This window comes from Tursiops truncatus, chromosome 2 (genome assembly GCF_011762595.2).
Source record: "Tursiops truncatus isolate mTurTru1 chromosome 2, mTurTru1.mat.Y, whole genome shotgun sequence".
Classification (NCBI taxonomy): Eukaryota; Metazoa; Chordata; class Mammalia; order Artiodactyla; family Delphinidae; genus Tursiops; species Tursiops truncatus.
In genome coordinates this window covers 101,731,571-101,751,605 of record NC_047035.1, presented here as the reverse complement: position 1 = coordinate 101,751,605, position 20,035 = coordinate 101,731,571, and the positions used below count along the sequence as shown (strand labels likewise).

Below are 20,035 nucleotides of genomic sequence, written 5' to 3'. Positions count from 1 at the left end.
CAACTTGTATGTAATGAACCAGGTCTGCTAACTTTATGCTCTTTCAAAAGCAATTGTGTACATTATTTCTGAATTTGAAATTTCTGGGTCCAGATATCTGTATAACACTTCATTATTTTACATACCGCTGAGGGAAAACAAGGTTGATTTTTTTTTTTTTTTTAATCTGGTTTAAAGTCTGGGCTTTTTAATTTCCTTGTTTGGGGATGTTTGCATGTCACAACATTTGGGGACTAGATGATATCACACTGGGATCAAGCATAAAAGTAAAAGAAAGTCATGCTAGAAAGCTCTCTGATCTTAGTTAGTTTAAAAAGTAGAAAATAAGGGAAACAAGATAACTACAAGAAATGTAGCCCTCGAGTCCTTATATACATGACAGAAAACAAACAAAAATTAGGATAGCATATCATTAGTCTCTTAGTAATTTAATTGGTGTGACTAGCTTTTGATGTTGACGGCAAGTTAGCACAACATTACTTTGTAACAGAACGATTTGGACAGTATCGTTGTCTGATTCTAAAAAATTTTCAATAACAAAAAAATTACGGTTGTTTTAGTGTCCCAATTAGATACGGACCTTTGTTACAGGAAATTTTGGATTTAAATGTAGAAGCATCTATTAAGCTACTTCATAGTATGAGAAAGATGGCGCCTTCAAGATTTGGGAATGCTCAAATGCAGAAATATGTCTGCAAAATGATGGTAGTTCTCCTTTCTCCCATCAGATTGTCAGAGATTCCTAATATTTGGGGGTGCCCCCAGGCCCTCTGAAGCTATTGACCTGTTTCCTGACAGCGTTTGTAATAACAAGGAAAACAAGAAAACCAAACAGAAAGACAGGAACAATCTAAATGTCCATTAGGAAAGAAATGCATAAATGTCTGTGACTTATTGATAATAGGGAATCAATATGGATAGATCTCACAAAGGTAGTATGTGGTGAAGAAGTAAGTTGTAGAAAGATACATGTGAAGTCATTTAAGAAAAATGTCAAAACACAAAACAAGGCTATCTGTATTGTTCGGGGATATATATACTCATATATGTATATATTTATGTATATGTCCTTTTAAAAAAATGATGGACTAGAAAGATATCAAATTCAAGCTGCTGAAGGGGGAAGGAGGAAAGGAGAGGACTGAGGTCAGTGGACTAACTGTAACATTATTAAGAATGTTTTATTTGCTTTATTAAAATCTAAAGCAAATATAGAAAATAGTATCATTAATTCTGGGCAGTATGGGCATAAATATTTATATTATTCCCCCATAGTTTTAACATCTTTTTACAATTAAGAAGAAAAAACCCCACATGAACACAATTCTTCATTTAATTTTAGGAGGTTCATAAACCTCCAAAGCCCACACAGCATCATTCGCAGAGTTGTAGCAAACCTTGTCTTGAGGTGAATATTAAGGAGTATGCAATTTTGGGTCTATGTCAGGTTTTTTTTTTTTTTTTAAGATTTAATTTTATTTCTGGTTGCGTTGGGTCTTTGTTGCTGCTCGTGGGCTTTCTCTAGTTGTGGAGAGCGGGGGCTACTCTTCATTGCGGTGCGCGGGCTCCTCCTTGAGGTGGCTTCTCGTTGCGGAGCACGGGCTCTAGGCACGTGCGCTTCAGGAGTTGTGGTGTGTGGGCTTAGTAGTTGTGGCTGGTGGGCTCTAGAGCACAGGCTCAGTAGTTGTGGTGCAAAGGCTTAGTTGCTCCGTGGTATGTGGGATCTTCCCAGTCCAGGGATCGAACCCGTGCCCCCTGCGTTGGCAGGCGGATTCTTATCCACTGTGCCACAAGGGAAGTCCCTGTCCGGTTGTTTTAGTGACAGTTGACATACAATCAAATCAATAGTAAGTCCCACTGAGTTATGTAAAGTTCCGTTAGGGATTATGTCCCAGGATGTTCAGCATCTGTTAAGCATCTTTCTTACCTTTTCCTTTCTTACCTTTTCTTACCTTACTATTAAGTTTTGATATAATTAACCACCCCAAACTTGGTGGTTTAAATAGTAAAGATTTTATTATTTTTCATGATTTTGTGCATTGGCTGGGAAGTTCTGGGCTGGGCTGGCTCGTCAGGTCCTTGTGGTTGGCGGGTGGCTTGGCTGGGGATGGATGAGCTGAGACGGCCTCACTCACGTGCTGGTTAGTTGGCCCAGGTTCAGTTGGGGCAGTGGAGATGGCTTGGCCACCTATCGCTTTCACAATAGGCTAGTCCTGGTTTGTTAACACAGCAGTGGTCACAGGGTTCCCAAGAACTGCAAAAGAGAAAGCAAGCCATAGTGCACAAGCATTTTTTTAACCTCTGCTTGCATCCTGGTTGATACTGTCTCATTGGCCAAAGCAAGTCACATAGCTACCGTCAGGGTTAGTGTGGGCGAGGACTGCCCTGGGGCTCAGATACAGTTCCTACCCTCCACCTTTTCTTTCATCGTGTCTAGTTGGGTGAATACATTGAGGCAGGAATAGATTTAGCGCAAATCTAGTTTTCCCGGATGGCCCTCTGAACCCCTGTGTATGACGGAAGCCCCCACTGCTCCTGATACATCTGCTGCTGTTTTCCCAAAGTACGAGGAATTAAAACTTGTAGTTCTTTTGTATTACGGAGCCTCAGTATGATTTTTCAATTGCTATTTTTGCTGGAAAAAAGTAAAAGCAGAAGCTAAAAACAAGAAGAAACAACTCTTTTGTTTTCTGTTGAAGGGAGTTTGTAAAAATAAACATTTCACGATTAAGTCCAAGCTTCCAGAGCAGTGAATCATGCCAAACCAGACTGGACTGGATGGCCTGTTGGATATAACAGTGGAGCAATACTGTTTGGAACAGGTCAGGACAGTGCTGTTCACTGACTAATTCTGCCTTTCTGGCCAGCCCTGAGCTGTCCATGTGGAGAAAGGCATTCTTCACACACACAAAAATACTTTTTTTGTCTTGAATGAAAGTCATGTGTTGTGGATTGTATTATCGTTCCCAGAAGAATCCATACTGGTGTCACTTCCATATTCTGTGAGCCACAGGCTCCTCAACAGGATGTGAACAGAGTAGGATTAACCTAGCTTTGGGCCTAGGTCTCAAAAAAAATTCATTCATCTGTGGATCTTTCCCTTTGATTTTCTCTTTCTCCTCTTTTTAAATGGAAAAATTTAAACTACACAAATGGGGAGAAAACTCACTGCTGGACTTCAGCAATGGATAACTCATGGCCAATCTTATTTTCTCCATTTTGTTCGTGTGGTGTATAGCATTGATTTGCAGATGTTGAACCATCCTTGCATCCCTGGAATAAATCCCAATTGATCGTGATGTATGATCTTTTCGTGCATTATTTATTTATTTGCTGTGCCGCACAGCTTGCAGGATCTTAGTTCCCAGAATGGTGAAAGTGTGGAGTCCTAACCACTGGACCGCCAGGGAATTCCCTTTTCATGTATTACTGAATTCAATTTGCTAGTATTCGTTGAGGATTCTTGTGTCTGTGTTCATCAGGGATATCGGCCTGTAATTTTCTTCTCATGTTGTGTCCTTGTCTGGTTTTGGTGCTGGGGTAATGCTAGCCTTATAAAATGAGTGTGGACGTGTTCCTTCCTCTTCTCTTTTTGGGAAGAATTTGAGAAAGTTTGGTATTAATTCTTCCTTAAATATTTGGTAGAATTCACCAGTAAAGCCATCTGGTCTCGGACTTTTCTTTGTTAGGAGGTTTTGGATTACAGATTTAATCTCCTTACTAGTAATTGGTCTGTTCAAATTTTGTTTCTTCATGATTCAATCTTGGTAGGTTGTATATTTATAGGAATTCATCTCTTTCTCCTAGGTTCTCTTAATTTTTTGGCATATAATTATTTCAATCTTGTTTCTTCTATTCTCACCTTCTCTTAGTTTATTTTGAAGCAAATCCTAGCTATCATTTCATTCTAACCATCTCTGTATTACATTGGTATTTATTTTTATAAATTTTTTAAGATTTATTTATTTTATTTATTTTTGGCTACATTGGGTTTTTGTTTTGCTGTGCAGGCTTTCTCTAGTTGCGGCGAGCCGGGGCAACTCTTTACTGTGGTGTGCGGGCTTCTCCTTGCGGTGGCTTCCCTTGTTGCGGAGCATGGGCTCTAGGTGCACAGGCTTCAGTAGTTGTGGCACAGCGGGCTCAGTAGTTGTGACTTGCGCGCTCTAGAGTGCAGGCTCAGTAGTTGTGGCACACGGGCTTAGCTGCTCTGCGTGTGTGAGATCTTCCCAGACCAGGGCTCGAACCTGTGTTCCCTGCCTTGGCAGGAGGATTCTTAACCACTGCGTCACCAGGGAAGCCCTACACTGGCATTTAAATAAAGCAAAACTCAGCTCTCAGCTCTTGGCACTGTCTACTTCTTGGGTTGGAGGAAGGGGTGTATCTCAGAGAACCAAAGTAGGTAGCTTCCCTTTGATTTTTAATATTACAGGCTTTGTTTTTACAGAATAAGGTAGACATCTCCAGTAACTGGGGAGACTCCTTAAAGCTTGGCCTGATCTCATCCACAGGAGTATCTGGCAGTGATACCCAGGAGTATCTCGGCACCCATAGTTTTGGTGTGCAGGGCTGAGGTGGCTCCCCAGCCTACAGTCCTAGCTCTACTCAGGCACTCTCTTTAGGTATAATTGGCAGGGCCAGTTCATGCTTATTTGTCTCTTCATTCCTTCTCATACATACCTGTATCATGGTGATGGCTGTGCAAATAACACTTGTTTCTTTCAATGATCAGATACCTTTAAACATAGAATGTCAAGATGAGAAATGTCTCAGAGACTACTTGGTGGGGGGGCGTGGCCTATGAAATTATATGCTGAAGTTTGTGTCTGTGTCCATGTGTGCATTTTTCCCTGGGGAGAAGAATCCTAACTCCCTGAAGTGGTCCATGGCCTCCCCAGATGACTCTCTAAGGTCCAGAGAATTTAAGTAGCCTGACCAAGGTCGCCTGGCAAATTAGTAGGAGAAGTGGCCTTAGAGTACAAGTCTTTTGTCCAGGGATCCTAACCTGGTCCTAAACCTGCTTTTACTGGAAATGTTTGAAAAGCAAATATAATAAAGCTTTAGAGAGAAGGGAAGTTGGAAGTACTGAGTTAAAATAATTCTTTGTAAGATTACCAGAGATACTAAACCAATACAAGTTACCTTGAGGCAAGGGTCAGTATTAATTGTTGACAACTGACTTAATTTTTCAGAATGGTTATAAAGCATAAAACTAGAGTCACGGGCTTCCCTGGTGGTGCAGTGGTTGAGAGTCCGCCTGACGATGCAGGGGACACGGGTTCATGCCCCGGTCCGGGAGGATCCCACATGCCGCGGAGTGGCTGGGCCTGTGAGCCATGGCCGCTGAGCCTGCGCGTCCGGAGCCTGTGCTCTGCAGCGGGAGAGGCCACAACAGTGAGAGGCCCGCGTACCGCAAAAAAAAAAAACAAAAAAAAACTAGAGTCACAGCATTGGTCTCACATTTATTAGAGTTTTATATTGTCCTGTGATCACGAAGAGAAATACGTCTAATGCAGACTTCAAATATAAGTCAAGGACATAATGGTTTGACGTTTATGTAAATAATTGAAAACTCATTTCTCTCATGAGGATTCATTATTATTCATTATAAAATTAATAACTAATTGAGGACACATAAGGAAATTGCTGGACTCTAATAACTGGACTCTGGATCACAGTTCTGTGCTCTGTTTCTATTCTGTAGGACTAGGGCTTGGAGTGTAGTGTAGTGGTAGCCTCTTCCTTCCAGCTCTTTTTCTCCCCTGCCCCCAAGCCCCAACCCCCAACCAGATTCTACATCTGTCCTGCCTCCTGCTCTCCCCTACAAGGCTCTTGCCCTTCTAGACTCGGGAGGGGTGAGGAGGAGGGTTGGAGAAGGCAGGAAATATATAGTTTGCACCTGCTTACAAGTGAGCACGCATCATTAAGGCTTCCTAAAAGAAGGGGAGCACTCTCCTCCCATCTTGGAACCCTCTTTCTCCTCCTCCAAGTAGCCCCGCTTGGCACCTCTGCAACCAGTGGGGAGTCGGGCAGTGTCTGCTCTACAGCAACAATAAGGCACTGTCATCTTTGTTTGGGGCTGTGAATCCGAGTCTTCAGTTTTTGCAGCAGTTGTATTTAAGCGTCCGTTGGCAAAGGTATATTTTATATACTCTAAATATAAGATGTAATGAATAGCAAGATCCCACCACCTGCTGAGTCCTGTGGATTCCACCCGTGCAGCAGGGCTTCAACCCGCCTTTTTTTGCCGTGTCTTTCGCCAAGGTCACCTGGCCAAGTTCCACTACTTGCTGTGCCCCTTGCAGGCTTGGATAATCTCACCTTTCTTTGGCTGATGTCTGGCAGCCGTCAATTCCCTCCCCTTCCGCATCCGGATGATCCAATTCTCCTTTGAGGTCGGCCCCACTTCCACCCTCTTTTTTTTTTTTTTTTTTTTTTTTTTGCGCTACGCAGGCCTCTCACTGTTGTGGCCTCTCCCATTGCGGAGCACAGGCTCTGGACGCGCAGGCTCAGCGGCCATGGCTCACGGGCCCAGCCGCTCCGCGGCATGTGGGATTTTCCCGGACCGGGGCACGAACCCGTGTCCCCTGCATCGGCAGGCGGACTCTCAACCACTGCGCCACCAGGGAAGCCCCACTTCCACCTTCTTGAGTCTCCTAGTTGGAAGTTAACTTCAAAACCTCGGAACTCTTGATCTGCAAAGATCTCTTGATTGTTTACGGGCCTTTTATCTTCCCTTCTGATCAGTTACTTTTCAGGTAGAGTTGTTTCGTATTCATCTTTGTGTCCCACCCCCATTTTGGGACTTGCCATACTAGATGTATCCAGTACTGTTTTTAAACGTAGTATGAGAGGAGAAATGCTTGCATTTCCTTCTGCTGTGAGTTATACATTCGTTAATGCTCCCTAGGCCTTCATCTCGAGGGACAAAAGTAGAGTGCAGAGCTGCCAACGCAGTGAAGCACTCTTAAAATGCATGCCAGTAAACAGGCTCTTAGTCGCTCAGCTAATGGAATGAAACAGGGGAAGAGCGAATCTGTGAAAGCGCCCTGTGATTCAGATGTCACTGGAGCTTTGATTTTAGTGGGAATACTGAAGCTGTCTGATGCAAGTGTCACTCCTCACTTCACTCAGCATGTCCTTTGGAAGATGGAACGGTGAAGACGGAAAGGGGAAGAAGCATAGCGATGCTTCAAAGGGCACCTGAAAGCCGAGCCGCTCGTTCACAGAAGGCAGGGGAGTCATTTTGCCCATCACCATGCCTTTCTTCACTCGTCAGCCAGCTATAACGTTGAAAACAGGGGAGACAGCCTTCCCCCGCAACTCTTTCAGAGTCTGTGAAAATAGTTCTCCCAGAAAATGGCATCTATTGTATAGGTTACCAGTGATTTTCCCAAGGGTGGATGTTTAAGGAATAGGCAGAGATAATAGATGGAAGAAAGAATTGAAATGGGATTTTGAAGCAGACAGTACGCTTTTTTTAATTGCATGTGGTTTTGGAGGACAGGTTGAATTCATATGTTTTAAAACTCACAGGGCAACCAAATACTGGTAAATTCAAACTGTCCAAATGAAATCTTTGTACTGGAACTCATCAGCTAACAAAATGGGCAGATTGGCATCTTTTGAGCTTTGTGGAGTGTATACGTTTTCTATGCTCAGCTCCAGGTGGACGGGTGAGGTATTCTAAGCTTTCCGGAGTATAGAAGAAGTGGCCTCCCAGGTGAGGCGGGAAAGAAGGGGAGAAGTCCAGGTAACTCATGGGGTCTGGGAAGATACGTAGTATGATCACCAGTTAGAGCATTTTGAGTGAGGAGATTTGAGTGGCTTGTAGACCAGGAACGCCAGAGATGAGACAGGCAAGGTAAGTTGGGGCCCTCATACCAACGGGATGTTTTAGAGTGATATTATTTCAATAAATATGTTTATTGTTCTGTCCTGCTGGGCCGTAAACTCCTTAAGGGGCCACTACGTCATGCTCATTTTTTGTATTTCCATCACCTGACATGACGTCTGGCACGTGGTAGAATCAGCAAATTTGTTGAATTGAACCAAACTTCCCACTAGACGGAAATTGTACAGAGGGCCGAATGGTTGTATCAACGCAGCCGCCAATGAATTGATGAGAACCGGTGATTTAAAGTAGATGATTGATGAATTATAAACTGGAAACGTTTTCAAAGATAAAAATAGCCCCCCTCAGATAAAACCAGTAGGGCTTCCGTTTGTTAACTAGTTGGGCTCTGCTCCTGCAGAAGCCAGACTGAGCCGGAAGCTGGGTGGGCTGGGAGGGCTTCTATACCTGACTCTCTCTCCCTTTATTCCAGCCTTCCTTCCACTGAGATCAGAAGAGGCTAGGTGATTGCCTAAGGCCACACAACCAGTCCCAACTTGTCTCCTCAAGGACTGGTGCAGCTCTTTGCAGGCAGAAATGGGAACAAGATGCACCAGGGTCCTTTCTGAGGAAAGGTTCCCAACTCCAAATGGAACCATCGCAAATGGGGTGTGACCTGTGACCTCTGTTTAGGACTTCTCTTCACTGTGGCAGGGGAGAGGTTGGGCAGGTTTTGGTGATGTAAAAAATCACTACTAGATCAGCAGATAGGATGAGAAGGTTTTTCCTGTTCAGCTGTGTGGACCTTCAGAATGTAAAATTTCGTGACAAAGTTTTCATCTGTCCTGGTTGAAAGCAGTATATAATGCTTTCGTTTTTCCATAATCAAACTCACCACTCACCTGCCTAAGTGGGATCTGGTTTTGCTTTCCTCCAAAGGCCAGATTGTCTCCAAGGAGACATGCTAATGGCTTAATTGTTTTGTTTGTTTTGCTCCTCACAAATTCCAGTAGCCTCATTTGCATCAGGAGTTAGAATGCCTTCATTCCAGGGCCTTGGCATTTCCTTGGGGTTAGAATGGCTCAATGTTTGCTCTCAATGTTTTTTTAAAAGGTTGGTCAGTCCCTAGCGATAGGTGTGGCTTTCTCTAAATAGGAGTTTCTCTGGGTGTGGGGTGGAGAAAGTGAGAAAAAGGGAGAGGATTAAAAAAAAAAAAATTATACGCTATATATGTACAACAAACTGTAGATAATTTCGGAGCCTGGTATTTATGTAATTATGTTCCCTTGGCTCGCATACTTTAGTTTTGGGGTTAAAAGATTAATGCATGCAAGGGAATGTTGATATTTAGCTTGACAAAACTATGCATTTACAGAGCTGTGGTTTGCTTTCCAAAATGTAGAAATGTAGAGAAGGTTTGCCTCTTCACCTATGAAAAAAGAATTCCAAGTGTAAAACTATACTGGTTCATGTAGTAAATGCATTTTTCTAAGTTCGGTGTAAATGACATTTTGGATCAAACAGCTTTATAATGCATTAGGGGAGTAATCGTCCATGCTGGGTGGAATCTGACTTTTGGAAAAGGGAAATTTGAATGTTGAAGAAGCTTAAATACACTGGTGTTGGTTAAATCTAGGTGAACTGGCCTCCATAGAAAAGAAATGCTTTCTTTCCCTGCAAACTGGGGTTTGGGAATTTCAGAGCTGGGAAATCGTGTAATAGATCTTAATGTTATAAATCACTCGGACAAATACAAAATAATGCTATTTGGAGACGTGTTTGTAGTTATGCAGGATTACATGATGATAAAGAATTTTCTAGGGACTTCCTTGGTGGTCCAGTGGCTAAGACTCTGCGCTCCGAATGCAGGGGACCCGGGTTCGATCCCTGGTCAGGGAACTAGATCCCACATGCCATAACTAAGAGTTCACATGCCACAACAAAAGATCCCACACGCGGCAATGAAGATCCCGCGTGCCACAACTAAGACCTGGTGCAGCCAAGTAAATAAATAAATAGATTTTTTTTTTTTTTAAAGAATTTTCTATGGCTTCTCGAGTTTCTGAGGGTGTTTTGTGCTTTGCATTCTCAGCAATTCCCTCTGGAGACCTTAGCATTTGGGGGCGGGTAGGTATGCTTCTGTGAATTTAACAGTTATCCCCACCATTGAAGAGAAGGGAATCTGCTATTGGGATTAACAATTGTTGAGGACCCGTTCTGGTCGTCCAGCATTTGTATCTCTTTTGAGGTAGGTGTTATTTTTCTTGGTTTACAGAAGGGGAAACAATACATGAGTGAGGTAACCTGCTAAAGGCCATCCATCTGAAAAGTGTCAGAGGAGGGATTTAAGTTCAAGATCACCTGAATCTAAGATCTGCTTTGGAGAGGAGCTGTCTATTCCTAGACACATACTCAAGTTGTGAGTCCATGAGCTGGCAGCATGGGCATCACCTGGGATATTATTAGCCCTGCAGAACTTCAGCACCCTCCGCCTCCCAACCTACTGATTCTGCATCTGTATTTTAGCAAGATTTCTAGGTGATTGCAAAGGAATAATGCACGGGAACACTGTAGCCCAAGCAAGGTAACATGACTCTAAACACGCCCCCCGGGAAATTCTGATGGTTTTCCTCCAGGATATCATTTTCCAAGGACAGGGATGCAGTTAAACGCCCTGAGATTTCAGGAATGTAGTCAATCATCTCTAATTATCCTGCTGAAGCAAAAATGACAGGGCAATGCTCAGGGGTGGGATTGAGGGAAAGGTTTCTCCTAGACAGTTCCAGAGTCAGCTGTCCTGAAGTAGATGCATGGGGATGGTGGTTGTCTACTGCATGCCTGGAAAACTCTCCACCCAGAACGGTCTCCTCCGGAGCTGCCGTTGATGCTGAGGTTTCTACCCTTACTGATCCCTCTGACCTACTGCATTTGTCTGTGAATGACAAGCCACTGTGAACTAGACTACCCAGTCTTCTAAGGCTACGCTGATGTGCATAAAATTGATGACTAATAAGAACCTGCTGTATAAAAAAATAAATGAAATAAAATTCAAAAAAAAAAATAAAGCTGCTTGAGAGCAGATTTTATCAGGCTGGGGAAGAAAGAAAGAGATCCAGACTGGGGAGTATCGATAGCACGAAAAGAGAAACGTGTTGAAGAGAGCCCAGCCTCCAGAACATTCCAATCCTGGGGCTGGAGAAAGTAACGCCTAACCTTTGCCTCCTAACTGGTTTAACTTTCAGAATTCCCCCAGACGTCTAGGCTGGAGACATCAGGGTCCTTGTCTGTTGTCCTTCTGCCTCCCAGATTCCTGTTGGTTCCCAAGCCCCGCCAAGTACGTCTTCACACTGCTCTGCCTGCCTTTTCACAGCTGTCGCCCTAGTTTGAATCTGCATTGTCTTACTCTGGGACCGTCACAAGAGTCTCTTAAGCGGTCTTCACTGTTCCCCCGTAATTCACATAAACAACATTGCCAGAATCACCCTCCTGGTAAACAGAGCTTTGCACCTGTCGCTCTTACTCAAAAATTCTCAGCTCTTACTGAGACTAGGCTTTAGCCCAACATGCAGTGCTGTCCCAAATCTATTCCAGGCTGCCTCTGGCCAACTCGTATTTTCCAGTAGTGCTTCTGGAATATGTCAAGTCGATAAGGGCAGCCAGAATGCCTAGTCTGCACTATTAGCTCCTAGCCGAGTGCCTGCATACTGTAGGTGCTCGTAAAGATTGATTGAATGAATGATGAGCTGATTCTCATGTCCATATTTTATAGCCTGGCTAGAATACACTCCTTGGTCAGGCCATCTGCCATGAATGGACTTCCCTCTCTTGTCATTTATCAAAATCCTCTGAGGCCCAAATAAAGTCTCATTTCCTGGAAAACCTTTGATTTAGCTCACTAAGATCATTCCTTCTTCACAACCTAGCCCATGTCTTGGAGTTATTTATTTGGTGTTTAATTATATGTAATCTTGCATTGCTATCTGTGTGTATGAGTCATACCGCCCAGAGAGACTATAAGCCCCTGGAGATCAGAAATGATTTCTATTGCTTTATACTCCTCAGAATTTACCATCTTTCCCTTCGGCCTCTCCATGTTCCTGTCTGCCCTCCTCATTCCCTGGTCATTCACAGCTTTTCCACAGCACTTGTGTTGAGTACTGTTGCTTGTGGACCAGGCATTCCCTCCCCCCACCCAGAATGCCTGTAGTCCCTGGGGGCAGGGACTGTATCTCGCCTAGTTCCGGATGCTATAAACTTTGTCCTTTTGAATTTTATCTCCCTTCTTTTCCTTCTGCTCAGTCCGTAGAACTCCAGTTTCCATTCTTCTACAAGTGTGATTCTACTTAATGCCACCTTGTCTCAGTGTGTCCTCCAGTGAGGGTGTGAAGGTGACCCAGGAGACACCTCGGGCAGCCGCAGTGGATTTGTTCCACCCTGAGAGGGAGGCAGGAGCCTGCCTGGCGATCAGGAAAGAGGTTTTTCTCCCCCCCCCCCCCCCCCCCCCCGCGTTGTTTCCTGGCCCTGAGTAGAACAAATTATTTAACTCTTTGTACTTCAATTTAATTTTTTTAAAAAGGAAGTAAGAATAGTTTTCATTCTTCTTTTCTAGTGGTGATACATTGAGTATTAATAAGAACATTGCAGGGGGATAAACTGGGAGTATGGGATTAACAGATGCACACTACCATATATAAAATAAGGATGTTCTGTATAGTGCAGGGAACTATATTCAATATCTTGTAATAAACAATAATGAATTGGAAAAAAGTGTAGATACACACGTATATATGTAACACCTGAAACTAACACAATATTGTAAATGAACTATACTTCAATTAAAAAAAAAACAAAAACCACCAACAACATTATAACATGCTTTGAGTCCAGTCACTGAGAGTAGGTAAAGTATCACAACCCTATCAAGGCTGCAGGTCTATACTAGATACCCCTCCTCCTGACTGTCCTGTCTCCCGCCAAAGTTGGAGACAACTGTCCCCAATACAGTTAGTACCTTAATATTTTTCTAACAAACCTGTTCAAGTCTTGGCTCACTAAAATTTAGGGAAACCATACCATTTATCTCCAGTCTCTTAACAAATTGTCTTTGAGTTACACGTTGCCTTTAAGGAAATACGTCCAAATTGGAATCAGTTAAGTAAGGTTAGAAATGTTTCAGGAAAACAGACACATCTCTACTTGCTCTGCCCAACTTCAAACTTTCACATCTGCTGGTTTGGGGAGGGACGAATGGTAGAGAAGAGAGATCACAGAATGAAGTGAATTAATAACGTATTTGTTGAATTTGGACAGGGCAGCTTGCCTGTTTGAAAAATTCTTGGCAAAATGTCATCACCCTCCTCTGTAATTGGCTGGGTAATTTCAAGTAGGCTTACTGCATTTGAATTTCCTGAATAGAGTGAGTTCAGTTTACCCTTTTGTACATGGCGGATTGTTGCATTACTGGGGTGGGGGAAAGACATCCTTTTCTGCCTTATCCCTGGGCTAGATGGAGGAAGCACAGCCTTGTCTAGAAGCATGGTGAACATACGATTATATCCATTTCGTACACATGACAAAATCTTCTTAGTTGGACGATTATATCAATAATTGCAAGAAATAAGGGAGGCATATAGATGTATATACATGTGTGTATGTGTACATAAATGTATATATATATAGTATATATATTTAGATGTTCATATGAGAAGTTATGGAGGGAAAATGAAGTAATTAGTTACTAACCAAAATAAAGCTTCTAATGATCCTTTTTTTCCTCCTCTGCCTGGGTGCCCCCTCTCCATGCCCAGGTCTTAGATAACTTTCCAGGTCTAGTCTCAACAAAATCCCATCCCCTTAAACAAGCCTTCCCAGACAGACTCACCCCTCTGCCGTAAGTCCATGGCACCGTGTCTGGAATGCTCTTATCTCATGCAGCGTGTTTTACCTTGTGTTAGAACAGTCAGGATTCTGTGTCTCATTAAGGTGTGGAACTCCAGAGAGCAGGGGTTGTTTCTGGGCCAGTGATCGCAGTCTAGTTTAGAAGCACCTGTGGAGCTTTTTAAAACATGTCAATCCTAGACCAGTTGAAATCGGGGTTCCTGGAGGTGGGACTCAAACACACTGTATTACTTTTCAAGGCTTCCTGGGTGGCTGTAAAGCAGCCAGTGTTGAGAGCCACTGAGTGGATACTTAAGAATTGATGATTATGCCATAAATTGGTGCAACATCTAAAGCAAACTGACCAGGATGTATTTTTGCAGCAAACGACTGAACTTACGAGATTTGGTTTTTTTTTTTTTTTTTCCGGTGGGGAAAGGGGGAGGGATGTATTTGTTTAATACAGCTGACTTCTGTCAAAAAAAAAAACAAAAAAAAAAAACTAGCCCCCAGGGGACTTTACAAAAGAGGAATGGCTGTGTGCACAGCACCTGGGGGCCTTCAGGGATGGTGAGGCTGTGGCAGCCTGGTGAATGCCTTGTAACCTGAGGCCTCCTGCCCCCTCCCTGCTTTGGTGTTGTACTCTAGACCAGAGGTCTCAGACACATGGAGGGGGGGGGTATCCCATCCACCTGGGGAGATAATTCAGCAGGTTTGGGATGAGGGTTAGGAATCTAGTTTTCACAGGGGTTCCAGGTGATCACGCTTTCCCAGTGGCTGATCTACAGCTCTGTGAAAAATGCTGGGGGTCTGGTATCATAAGCACTGGGTCTTTTTTGTGGGGAGGGGGGAGTTCTTTACTAGATTGTCTTTCTTACCCCCAAATTATATAATCATGTGCATATTTTCTCTAGAATGTTTCTATATTTTCAAAGTTGAGCTCCTTTTATCGTCTGAAATTTATTTCTCTGGTGTGAGGGATGACACCAGTCTAACTTTTTCCAAATGGGTATTTAATGGTTCTAAAAATTTGTTATGTAATGCGATCTTCACGCTCTGTTCCACAGTGCCACCTCTATCCTATGTTAAATTCACATGCGTGTTTTGTTTCTGGCATCTTCCGTTCCTTTGATGCTTTTCTCTATTCTTGAACCAGTTACCAATACTAGACTGTGTAATTACTCTAGTTTTAGAGTATGTTTTTATATTTGTTTGGGCAAGACTTCCCTAATTATATTCCTTCTTAAATGAGTTCTTGGCAATTCATCTTCAGTTACTCTTTCAGATAAAATTTAGGATCAACACGTCACATTTCCAAAAGAGAATCTCTTTAGAACTTAGATAGCAGTTTTATAGGCTCTATGGAGCAATTTGGGAAGGTGAACATTTTTACAGCTATGTCTTTTTTTTTTTTTTTTTGCGGTACGCGGGCCTCTCACTGTTGTGGCCTCTCCAGTTGCGGAGCACAGGCTCAGCGGCCATGGCTCACGGGCCCAGCCGCTCCGCGGCATGTGGGATCTTCCTGGACCGGGGCACGAACCCGTGTCCCCTGCATCGGCAGGCGGACTCTCAACCACTGCGCCACCAGGGAAGCCCACAGCCATGTCTTTTTATCTACATAGTGACCATCTCCATCAGTTCTTCTTTTAGGACCTTCAATAAATCCTGCGTTTTTTCATACATGGTTCTTTCACATTTTTTATTAAGCATATTACTGGTATTTTGTAACTTTTGCTCCTAATTTGAATAGTATCTTTTCTATAACCTTGTTTTTTGAAAATATTAATCATTTTTTTCATATTTTTTCTTATAATTTAATGGCTATCATGTCACAACCCACAGAATTAAAATAAGAATCTCATTTACTTGAGTATGTAGGGATTGTGGCATTTGGTTTATTCCATTTTTTAATAAATGTACATTTTCTTGGTTAAAAAAAAGTGAAAATACCGCCCACCAATGTCCTAGTATACTCTTTTCCTAGTTTCGTTTCTTCATGAATAGAGTGACTTGGACCCTGAGGTTATCATTCTGAAGACTCATGGCAGATGTGTGGCCCACGGGTGCAGAAGGGGCAGAAGAAGCCGGACCAGATGTATTGGTAGCAGGACACACCGTGCAGTGTACTTCTCAATAGATCCCTGAGAGTGGCCAGATGTTCAGTGATGCACCTTCTCTTCTTAAAGGTCTAGAAGGCACAGTTAAAAGTGAAAAGAGGAGAGAAGTGTTGTAACTCTGCTTAGCAGAATGAGGGATTCAGAGGTGGGAGCCAGGCTTTTGCTAAGAATCTCAGTAGGAAAAAAGAGTGACTCCAGGAATCAAATAATTCTAAGAACTAACTATATAAAAATGTTTTGCAAACTATAAAGTGATACTCAGATGTGTTAGGAGGTACTAACTCCATGTGTTTTAGCTACATTTGAGAGACTTCCAGAAAATAAACAGTGCCATTGTTGGAAAAAACCTGGTCCTTCTAACCCAAGATTGTTGTCTTGGCCTTAAAGGAAGTTTTATGTGAGAGAAGAGGAAGCTGTAAGATCACTGTTTAATCCAGATATTTGTCTGAACCATGAATAACACATAGAAAGCCTTGGGATTCTGGTACTTGGTGAATGGCGCTATCTGTTCTTAGCATCCACAGGCTAAATACCCCTCCATTCCCCAAGTGAGGGCATGGGAAAATAGCGTCCCATTATTAATAATTAATAATGTCCCATTCCTGGTACCTCTCTCTTTGCCGTTCCCTGTTTTTCCTCGATATCTTGTATCGCAGGGGGTATAAAAAGTAGTTAACGGCAATCCTGTTTTCTGATATTAAGAATAAAAGCTAAAGATTTATGCTTAAACAATTGCATTCTAACAACTGGTGGGATCAAGAGTTTCATGTACATGGAATAAGTATTCTGTGTACCTAAAAAATTACTTTTTTAATCTTCGTATTTTTACGTTATATTCTGCTGCCATGAAATAAGTAGATGTGAGATTTTTTTGAATGTTGATTTTCTTTTTAAAGAAAAGATTAGGAGAATATAATCTATAAAAATACTGAATCACTATGTTGTGCACCTGAAGCTAATATAATATAATATTATAATATTGTAAGGGATAGAAAATATATTTTAAACATCATTGATTAAATGCTGGGATATATTTCAGGAATTTAAAAATAGAAAAGGAAAGGTTAGGAAATCATTACAAAAACTATGTATGTATTAAAAATAAAATTTGGTCCATGAAACAGACAACCTGTTTGTTATTACTGGGAAAATGAATGGGAGGAGAAAATAACAATTAGAGACTTCCTAAAATAGAAATGGCTAGGAATTCCTGGAACTTATATTTTATTTAGGATCTTTGGTTCTATCCTTGAGTATATTTCTATACTGTGGGTCTATACTGAAGTGAATTTAGGTGTCAAGATGGTTTTACTGGTGAGTTCTGTAACAATTTTAAGGGATACACAGTTTTTCCAAGAAAGTTTCAGAGCAGAGAAAACGATTCTGAATTTTCTTCTGTGGGGTTAATACATCTCAATTAAAAACGCTGGACAAGGATGGCACTAAAGAAAACTAGAGACATTTTGCTCATGAATATAAATGCCATCCACTTTAGAATTTTTGAGGTGGAAGAGACTTTGGAGACATCTAGATCAGGCCTACCATCTTTTAGGTGAGAAAACAGGTAAGAGTGGCCTGATGCTTTACGTATTTAAGGGCACAGTTTGGTGCACCTGTAAGAAAGGTTGTTCTTGACTCTGCGAAGTCAGAATTGTGCCCCTCTCAGGAAGGGTGGGAATTAGCAGTAGGTGAGGGAGTGCCTGTGCCCACCAGGGGTTCTGTGTGGATTATCTTCTTTAACTTCACATTTTATGTGAGAAAAGAATCTGAAAAAGAATGAATATATGTATAATTGAATCACTTTGCTGTACGCCTGAAACTAACACAACATTGTTAATCAACTATAGTCCTGTAAAATTAAAAAAAAAGCAAACCCTCACATCTGTCATCTGAAGGAGATTCTATTGTTTCGGTTGTTCAGAAGAGAAAGCTGGGGCCCAGGGAGACTACATAGTGTGTGCTGAGGGTCAAATCTCGTTCTGTTTACTTTTGCTTTTTTATGTTACTTTTCTTTTGCAAAGTTCTATGCTTTGCTTAGGTTTTTTTTCAAGTCCAAATAAATACTGCACTTTTGATCAATGATTCCGTGCACCACTCCCTGACTGCTTTAGGGACAGCGCTTCCAATAGGCTAAAACACATTTAATAATACACTGTGGCTTCTAAACTCCCCTCTCCGTGGGGGAGAAGTGACTCTTCTGTCCACTTGATTAATTAAGCCTTTTAAAAAAAATTTATTTTTAATTTTTGAATTAAAAAAAATTAATTGAGGTATAGTTGATTTACAATATAATATTAGTTTCAGGTGTACAAAAATAGTGATTCAAAATTTTTATAGATCATACTCCATTTGAAGTTACTATAAAGTATTGGCTATATTCCCTGTCTGTACAATGTATCCTGGTAGCTTGCTTATTTTATACATAGTTAATTTGTATCTCTTGGACCCCTACCCCTAACTTGCCCCTCCCCCTTCCCTCTCTCCTCTGGTAACCACTAGTTTGTTCTCTGTGTCTGTGAGTCTGTTTTGTTATATTCATTCATTTCTTTTATTTTTTAGATTCCACATATAAGTGATAACATACAGTATTTGTCTTTCTCTGATTTATCTGACTAAGGATGATACCCTCCAGGTCCATCTATGTTGTTGCAAATGAACAAATTTTATTCTTTTTTTTTTTTTTTTTTATGGCTGAGCAGTATTCCATGTATATACCACATCTTCTTTGTCTTTTTTTTTCCAAATTTATTTTATTTGTTTATTTTTGGCTGCGTTGGGTCTTCGTTGCTGCGTGCAGGCTTTCTCTAGTTGCGGCGAGTGGGGGCTACTCTTTGTTGCAGTGCGCCAGGCTTCTCATTGCAGTGTCTTCTCTTGTTGTGGAGCACGGGCTCCAGGTGCACAGGCTTCAGTAGTTGTGGCATGTGGGCTCAGTAGTTGTGGTGCGTGGGCTCTAGAGTGCAGGCTCAGTAGTTGTGGCACACGGGCTTAGTTGCTCTGTGGCATGTGGGATCTTCCTGGACCAGGGCTCGAACCCATGTCCCCTGCATTGGCAGGTGGATTCTTAACCACTGAGCCACCAGGGAAGTCCCTATTTATTTGTTGATGGACACTTAGGTTGCTTCCATATCTTGGCTATTGTAAATAATGCTGTCTGAACATCGGGGTGCATATATCTTTTTGAATTAATGTGTTCATTTTCTTGGGATAAATACCCAGGAGTAGAATTACTGGATCATGTGGTAGTTCTGTTTTTTTGAGGACCCTCCATACTATTTTTTGTTTTTTGAGGACCCTCTGTACTGTTTTCCATAGTGGCTGCACCAATTTACATTCCCACCAACAGTGTACTAGGGTTCCTTTTTCTCCACATCCTCTCTAACATTTGTTATTTGTGGTCTTTTTGGTGATAGCCAATTCTGACAGGTGTGTGGTGATAGCTCATTGTGATTTTAATTTGCATTTCTCTGATAATTAGCAATGTTGAGCATCTTTTCATGTGCCTGTTGGACATCTGTATATCTTCTTTGGAAAAATGTCTATTCACGTCTTCCCATTTTTTAATCGCGTTGCTTGCTCTTTCGGTATTGAGTTGTATGAGCTGTTTATATTTTGGATATTAACCGCTTATTGGTCATATCATTTGCAAATATTGGGTTGGCCAAAAAGTTCTTTCGGGTTTTTCCGTAACATCTTACAGAAAAACCCGAAAGAACTTTTTGGCCAACCCAATATTTTTTCCTCCTTTTCAGTAAGATGTCTTTGCATTTTGTTGACAGTTTTTTTTTTGCTGTGCAAAAGCTTTTAAGTTTAATTAGGGCCCATTTGTTTATTTTTTTAGTCTTTTTTTAACATCTTTATTGGAGTATAGTTGCTTTAAGATGGTGTGTTAATTTCTGCTGTATAACAAAGTGACTCAGCTATACATATACATATATCCCCATATCTCCTCCCTCTTGTGTCTCCCTCCCACCCTCCCTATCCCACCCCTCTAGGAGGACACAAAGCACTGAGCTGATCTCCCTGTGCTATGCAGCTGCTTCCCACTAGCTATCTATTTTACATTTGGTAGTGTATATATGTCCATGCTACTTACTCTCTCACTTCGTCCCAGCTTACCCTTCCCTTTTCCCATGTCCTCAAGTCCATTTGTTTATTTTTGCTTTTTCCTTTGCCTTAGGAAACAGATCCAAAAAAAATTTTCTATGATTTA

General features: G+C 41.8%; 1 protein-coding gene and 1 non-coding gene across 2 annotated transcripts in view; both read left to right on the top strand.

The window, feature by feature from the left end:
• MYO1E (myosin IE) overlaps positions 1-20,035 on the top strand; it is a 202,769-nt gene that overhangs the window by 6,944 nt on the left and 175,790 nt on the right. The gene's annotated exons all lie outside the window — the stretch shown is intronic.
• On the top strand, positions 9,658-9,730 carry TRNAR-CCG (transfer RNA arginine (anticodon CCG)). The gene has a single exon. It is a non-coding gene; the product is annotated as a tRNA-Arg (tRNA).